At 48.8% G+C, this 6,469-nt stretch overlaps 1 long non-coding RNA gene across 2 annotated transcripts; it reads left to right on the top strand.

Annotated features, from left to right (window-relative positions):
• The first annotated feature begins 5,114 nt into the window (after nucleotides 1-5,114).
• LOC124696163 lies at nucleotides 5,115-5,860 on the top strand. Of its 2 annotated transcripts, none has more exons than XR_007000650.1 (4): nucleotides 5,115-5,259; nucleotides 5,366-5,474; nucleotides 5,660-5,702; nucleotides 5,799-5,860. It is a non-coding gene; the product is annotated as an uncharacterized LOC124696163 (long non-coding RNA). The 2 variants fall into 2 exon arrangements; XR_007000649.1 differs by having other exon boundaries at nucleotides 5,637-5,702; nucleotides 5,799-5,836.
• The last annotated feature ends 609 nt before the right edge of the window (nucleotides 5,861-6,469 follow it).

Here is a 6,469-nt window from a genome sequence, read left to right as displayed (position 1 = left end):
TCTTTGAAGGACCATTCTTTACTTTTATGTTGAGTCAGCTTCACCTATCTCTCTCCACCTCAAGAAGCAAACACTTGTGTGAATCGTGCATTAATTCCTACATACTTGCATATTGCACTTGTTATATTACTCTATGTTGACAATTATCCATGAGATATACATGTTACAAGTTGAAAGCAACCGCTGAAACTTAATCTTCCTTTGTGTTGCTTCAATACCTTTACTTTGATTTATTGCTTTATGAGTTAACTCTTATGCAAGACTTATTGATGCTTGTCTTGAAGTACTATTCATGAAAAGTCTTTACTTTATGATTCACTTGTTTACTCATGTCATTACCATTGTTTTGATCGCTTCATCCACTACATATGTTTACAAATAGTATGATCAAGGTTATGATGGCATGTCACTTCAGTAAATTATCTTTGTTATCGTTTTACCTGCTCGGGACGAGCAGAACTAAGCTTGGGGATGCTTGATACGTCTCCGACGTATCGATAATTTCTTATGTTCTATCCCATATTATTGATGATACCTACATATTTTATGCACACTTTATGTCATATTCGTGTATTTTCTGGAACTAACCTATTAACAAGATGCCGAAGTGCCGCTGTCGTTTTCTCGCTGTTTTTGGTTTCAGAAATCCTAGTAGCGAAATATTCTCGGAATTGGACGAAATAAAGTCCCAGGGTCCTATTTTGCCACGAACCTTCCAGAAGACCGAAAGGGATACGAAGTGGGGCCACGAGGGGCTGCCACCATAGGGCGGCGCGGCCCAGCCCTTGGCCGCGCCGACCTATGGTGTGGGGCCCCCGTGTGGCCCCCCACGTTGCCCTTCCGCCTACTTAAAGCCTCCGTCGCGAAAACCCTGATACGAAGAACCACGATACGGAAAACCTTCCAGAGCCGCCGCCATCGCGAAGCCAAGATCTGGGGGACAGGAGTCTCTGTTCCGGCACCCTGTCGGAGCAGGGAAGTGCCCCCGGAAGGCTTCCCCATCGACACCGCTGCCATCTCCACCGCCATCTTCATCACCGCTGCTCGCTCCCATGAGGAGGGAGTAGTTCTCCATCGAGGCTCGGGGCTGTACCGGTAGCTATGTGGTTCATCTCTCTCCTATGTGCTTCAATACAATAATCTCATGAGCTGCCTTACATGATTGAGATTCATATGATGATGCTTGTAATCTAGATGTCATTGTGCTAGTCAAGTGAGTTTTACTTATGTGATCTCCGGAGACTCCTTGTCCCACGTGTGTAAAGGTGACAAAGTGTGTGCACCGTGTGGGTCTCTTAGGCTATATTTCACGTAATACTTATTCACCGTTATGAATGGCATAGTGAAGTGCTTATTTATATCCCTTTATGATTGCAATGTATTTTGTATCACAATTTATCTATGTGCTACTCTAGCAATGTTATTAAAGTAGTTTTATTCCTCCTGCACGGTGTAATGGTGACAGTGTGTGCATCCGTGTTAGTACTTGGTTTATGCTATGATTATGATCTCTTGTAGATTATGAAGTTAACTATTGCTATGATAGTATTGATGTGTACTATTCCTCCTACATAGTGTGAAGGTGACAGTGTGCATACTATGTTAGTACTTGGTTTAGTCTTATTGATCTTTCATGCACTCTAAGGTTATTTAAATATGAACATTGAATTGTGGAGCTTGTTAACTCCGGCATTAAGGATTCGTGTAATCCTACGCAATGTGTTCATCATCCAACAAGAGTGTAGAGTATGCATTTATCTATTCTCGTTATGTGATCAATGTTGAGAGTGTCCACTAGTGAAAGTCTAATCCCTAGGCCTTGTTCCTAAATATCGCTATCGCCGTTTGTTTACCGTTTTACTCAGCATTACCACTGCTACGTTACTACCGCTTGTTTACTCGTCCCGGGCAAAGCACTTTTCTCGGGTGCCGTTGCTACTACTTATTCATACCACCTCGTATTTCACTATCTCTTCGCCGAACTAGTACACCTATTAGGTGTGTTGGGGACACAAGAGACTTCTTGCTTTGTGGTTGCAGTGGTTGCATGAGAGGGATATCTTTGACCTCTTCCTCCCTGAGATCGATAAACCTTGGGTAATCCACTTAAGGGAAACTTGCTGCTGTTCTACAAACCTCTGCTCTTGGAGGCCCAACACTGTCTACAAGAATAGAAGCTCCCGTAGACATCAATCACCCTGCAGGCTCTCGTTGGTGTTGCAGCCCTCACGCAATGTCTTCCTAGCAACTTTTACACGGTTTGATGCGGTAGCTGATGTCCTCCCTAGCGCCTTGGGGGGCTTTGCTAGGTCAACATCTGGTTGTAGCCCTTAGCGGTGTGCCTATCCCAACACCAGGGGAAGATGTTGTGTTTTTGGTCTGAATCTAGCCCGAGCTCCAGGGGTGGTGGCTCTTGGGTCTGGGTGAAAACTTTGAAGGACCTCTGTTTCTGCCGACGACGATGCCGCATTCTTGCACCATTCACCTTCTCGGAGGCGTCACCACAAGACCCCCCTCATTTGGTTCCTGAAGCTCAACTAGGTGGTCGGCCCCTCGATGAGTTTCCCATTGGGTTGCAGGCTTGGTGCTATGGAGGTTTGTTGGTGTGGACACGGTCGTGATGGCTCCGGTGTAACAGAAGACAAGGCCCCCTCTTCATGGTTCAAGCTGTCGCTTCGGCTTGACTTTTTTCATTGTTGTCCTCTGTTGTGGGTTTCGGTGTGCGTTTGTCGCTTGTGTAGCTGTAACTCTTGATGTAACTCCTAACTGGTTGATAATTTCGTTAATTCAAAACCGGGTTGTTAGCAGCCAAATCTCAACTCACTCAAACTAGAAATTGCAACAAGGATTTGCTGGACAAATTCGGTTACAGGATGAACAACATGAAAGGGAGAAGAGGTGGGAGCAGAAAGCCGCCCGCCGTTCCGTCCGTCCTGATCCAATTTGGATGGTCTGAGTGTTGTGGTATCCCATGGTATGATTGCTGCACCCTCATGGAGCTCTCACAGCGCTTTGGATTTTCGGCCGTCCGATCGAGCTGACGTGGCGCGATCTCGGCCGTCGTTCTGTCCAGGGCGCTGAGGCCCTCCCGCAGACCCACTTTTTATCCATGGGTCGCGAAAAGCCCCGCTCGGCCCGATCTCTCGCACGCTGCCCAATCCCCCGCACGCTTCGCTCCCCCAATCCCCTCTGGTTTCTCCTCCTCCAACCCGCTCCCGTCCTCGCCGCCGCCACCACCGCCGACCACCGACCTCTCCTCCAACCCCTCCCCCAACGCCTAGGCAGCCCGCCGCTCGCGGTCGAGAAGAAGGAGTCCTCACGGTCGTGGAGCTGCCGCCCCGCTCCCATCCACCCTCCCGCCGCTCGCGGTCGAGAAGAGGGAGCCCTCGCGGTCGTGGAGCTGCCGCCCGTTCCCATCCACCCTCCCGCACGACCGCCGATTCGCCGCCTCCTCTCCAGCTCCGGCTCGTCGCCGAGCTCCGGCAGGAGGTGCATGGACCACGGCCGCCGCAACGCCGAGCTCTGCCGCCATGGATACGGCGGACGACAGCGGCCTCGCCACCCTCCACCCGCACCTCGATGCCTCCTCCATGGCCGCCGCGTTCCCCAACCCCGAGAGCGGCCACGGTGGCAGCGGCGCGGGAGGCATGGTCGCGCCGGAAGAAGCGTGCACGAGCTGAGCTCGTGGTGCATGAGCCTAATTTTCTCTCTTTCTACCCCGTTTGTAAGTTTTGGTGTAGAAAAAATTATGCAAGCCAACTGTATGATGATATGTCTATATGGAATGCAATTGCTTTTTGGGGGTTTATTTTGCAGGTTATCAGTGGTGGGGTGGTGATGGATATACATCTTGCATATTGTCTGATTTTAATATGTGGTTCTGAAAACTCTAATCAGTGTCTGACATTTTCTTGAGCAGGAGGAGTTCCAACTTGCTCTCTTCAGGAATAGCAACCGAAAGAACCTTTTCGCCGATCGGGTTAGTCTATAACTGTAGATCTGTGTTCTAGGATTAGGCAAATGTATCTGGTATAAGATGAACAGTACATATGCTTATATGTGTGACACTTATTTGACTAATGCAGATATTTGATCTGTTTGACCGGAAGCGCAATGGTGTGATTGAATTAGAGGAGTTCGTTCGGTCTCTCCACATTTTTCACCCGGATACACCTACAGCCGAGAAGATTGCATGTAAGGAGATATCCCCTTTTCTCTCCTGATGATTTCTGTGTGAATGTTTTACATCCCACGGTATGATTGCTGCACCCTCATGGAGCTCTCACAGCGCTTTGGATTTTCGGCCGTCCGATCGAGCTGACGTGGCGCGATCTCGGCCGTCGTTCCGTCCAGGGCGCTGAGGCCCTCCCGCAGACCCACTTTTTATCCATGGGTCGCGAAAAGCCCCGCTCGGCCCGATCTCTCGCACGCTGCCCAATCCCCCGCACGCTTCGCTCCCCCAATCCCCTCTGGTTTCTCCTCCTCCAACCCGCTCCGTCCTCGCCGCCGCCACCACTGCTGACCACGACCTCTCCTCCAACCCCTCCCCCAACGCCTAGGCAGCCCGCCGCTCGCGGTCGAGAAGAAGGAGTCCTCACGGTCGTGGAGCTGCCGCCCCGCTCCCATCCACCCTCCCGCCGCTCGCGGTCGAGAAGAGGGAGCCCTCGCGGTCGTGGAGCTGCCGCCCCGTTCCCATCCACCCTCCCGCACGACCGCCGATTCGCCGCCTCCTCTCCAGCTCCGGCTCGTCGCCGAGCTCCGGCAGGAGGTGCATGGACCACGGCCGCCGCAACGCCGAGCTCTGCCGCCATGGATACGGCGGCCGACAGCGGCCTCGCCACCCTCCACCCGCACCTCGATGCCTCCTCCATGGCCGCCGCGTTCCCCAACCCCGAGAGCGGCCACGGTGGCAGCGGCGCGGGAGGCATGGTCGCGCCGGGAAGAAGCGTGCACGAGCTGAGCTCGTGGTGCATGAGCCTAATTTTCTCTCTTTCTACCCCGTTTGTAAGTTTTGGTGTAGAAAAAATTATGCAAGCCAACTGTATGATGATATGTCTATATGGAATGCAATTGCTTTTTGGGGGTTTATTTTTCAGGTTATCAGTGGTGGGGTGGTGATGGATATACATCTTGCATATTGTCTGATTTTAATATGTGGTTCTGAAAACTCTAATCAGTGTCTGACATTTTCTTGAGCAGGAGGAGTTCCAACTTGCTCTCTTCAGGAATAGCAACCGAAAGAACCTTTTCGCCGATCGGGTTAGTCTATAACTGTAGATCTGTGTTCTAGGATTAGGCAAATGTATCTGGTATAAGATGAACAGTACATATGCTTATATGTGTGACACTTATTTGACTAATGCAGATATTTGATCTGTTTGACCAGAAGCGCAATGGTGTGATTGAATTAGAGGAGTTCGTTCGGTCTCTCCACATTTTTCACCCGGATACACCTACAGCCGAGAAGATTGCATGTAAGGAGATATCCCCTTTTCTCTCCTGATGATTTCTGTGTGAATGTTTTACAAAAGGTTTAATTTCCATTAAATATGGGGACTATTGAATTAGCAGTAGCCTTCTGAATATCTTCAGGAGGTCTTATGTTTATATACTGCTTCTCCTATTGACATCTAAAGGGATCCCTTGTAGTTGCATTCAGACTATATGACCTGCGAGGCACCGGCAGCATTGAACGTGAAGAGGTTGGCATATTTTATATACTGAATTAATCTTCATAGAAGTACACACATTTTTTCAGTGAGAGTACTCACTGAAACTGATAATTAATGCAGTTGAAGGAAATGGTGCTTGCAATCCTGAACGAATCGGACCTGCCACTTATGGTCAAACTGTGGAAATCATGTTCGTTCCCCAGAAAGTCCCAAGGAGGCTCTTCACCTGACCCATGTCAGTGCAATATTGGACAAGAGTTATGGCCTAAGGTAATAATGCAGTTTATTTTGTTGGAGGGTCAAGCTGTAGATATGTTATTTGTGTGATATTGGAAATTTGCTAGGTTTTCATTGATGAACCTGCATGGTTAATTTTCTATTTGTCCAGCCTAGGTAGTTTTGGCCATGCCTCATGCGTTGATTTTTGGGCTTCTTAGATTATATTGAAGTTTCACGCTTGGCTAAGCAGAATGACTTTAATTTTAAGAAACCATAAGTCTGTCATAATAGCTTGCTTACTTAGTATTTGTGCTTTTGTGCACTTCTCTGCTTTCTGCTTTCTTGCGTGTTTAGTACTATGTTTATCGGTGTCTCTGGAATTTTCCATCCGTCGGATTTTGCTTGACATGGATGCTGCTTTTTGCAGGTGGTCATCTTGCTGGACATATTTGCTTGGGTGCTATCGTGGGCGATATATCCACTTTGTTCGGTTAAGATTCAACTATTCTTTGTAAGTTTCAGATTTTGTTCTGATTTTATATTAGGTTAGTTGCGAGTTCGCTTTCGCGCTCAGTAGC

The sequence above is a fragment of the Lolium rigidum genome, chromosome 1, assembly GCF_022539505.1.
Source record: "Lolium rigidum isolate FL_2022 chromosome 1, APGP_CSIRO_Lrig_0.1, whole genome shotgun sequence".
Classification (NCBI taxonomy): domain Eukaryota; kingdom Viridiplantae; phylum Streptophyta; class Magnoliopsida; order Poales; family Poaceae; genus Lolium; species Lolium rigidum.
The sequence above is the reverse complement of the archived record's forward strand: the minus strand, read 5'-3'. Positions and strand labels throughout refer to the sequence as shown.